This window comes from Quercus suber, unplaced genomic scaffold (assembly GCF_002906115.3).
Source record: "Quercus suber isolate HL8 unplaced genomic scaffold, Cork oak 2.0 scaffold_2290, whole genome shotgun sequence".
In the NCBI taxonomy this organism is placed as follows: domain Eukaryota; kingdom Viridiplantae; phylum Streptophyta; class Magnoliopsida; order Fagales; family Fagaceae; genus Quercus; species Quercus suber.
Genome location: NW_027071629.1, coordinates 1 through 1217, shown reverse-complemented (window position 1 = coordinate 1217; position 1217 = coordinate 1). Strand labels below are relative to the sequence as shown.

Here is a 1217-nt window from a genome sequence, read left to right as displayed (position 1 = left end):
AACACTATGCACTTCGTACTAGAGATTGCCTATTTGAAGACCCTTTACATGATGGGAAAACAATGCTCAACATTTGGAACCTTAACAAAGTAAGCCATTAATATTTACAAGTTCAAGCAAGTTTGATTGTAGCATACCTAAAAGTATATTTATAAAGCATAATATAATACAATTTAGATTAGACTGCATATTTAGTTCTCAATTTTGAAATTTGTTTCAAAATTATACTTTAAAATTTTTCACTTTAATACATATTCTTTCAAAATTGTTTTAAAATGTCATTATTATTATCTAATGGACGGAAGACTCAAAAGTGGCAAATGGAACTCATATCATGTCATCAAAGTAATCTTGGCTTCCTGAATTTCGTTTGTTATGTCAACATTTTTCATCCATTGAATGATAGGAAGAACCTTTTTGGAATATTTTAAAGTACAAAGAAATTTTGAGAGACCAAATATGCAAATCCAACATATGATTTATATACAGTAATTTTAATATAATGTTTTGTTATTTAAAATTTGTCACAGCACACGGGAGTTTTAGGACTTTTCAACTGTCAAGGAGGGGGGTGGTGCCCTCAATCCGGGCGAAACAAGAGTGCCTCACAATTTTCACGCTTAGTGACCTGTGTTACTAGTCCTAAAGATATTGAATGGAACAATGGAAAGCACCCCAATTCCACAAAAGGGGTGGATATATTTGTAGTCTATATGCTCCAAGAAAAGAAGCTGAAGTTGTTGAAGTCATCAGAGACATAGGAGAGTTCACTTGAGCCATTGTTTCTCCAGTGACAGTCTTGCCCAAACAAATAATCCAATTTGCTCCAGTTGGATTAGTCAACATGTTGAGTTGTGGTGGTGCAATTCAGTCAGTTGAATTTGATGATAATGAGAATTTGGTAAGATACTTCTTTAACTATTCTACATTTCCTTTCACCAATTCAAACCATCAAATTTGATCATGAATCAAACAGAACATACATAACATTCAGGAAAATAATAATAACAATAAAAGGAGCATACATAACATACGGATAGCTCTAAGAATGAAAAGATTCATCAAAAAGCACAATTATTGTTGTCATTGGTATTAAAATGCCTACATTATGTAGGTTTGCATTATTGGATGCCTATTAATCATATACAGCCTCAAGTTATGCCATAAACTTTCACATTTAGTGGCAATCATTAAGAAGATGGATTAAGAATCCATGA

General features: G+C 32.3%; 1 long non-coding RNA gene across 1 annotated transcript; it reads left to right on the top strand.

The window, feature by feature from the left end:
• Nucleotides 1-921, top strand: LOC136066143 (uncharacterized). The gene is made up of 2 exons (XR_010627618.1): nt 1-89; nt 531-921. It is a non-coding gene; the product is annotated as an uncharacterized LOC136066143 (long non-coding RNA).
• The last annotated feature ends 296 nt before the right edge of the window (nt 922-1217 follow it).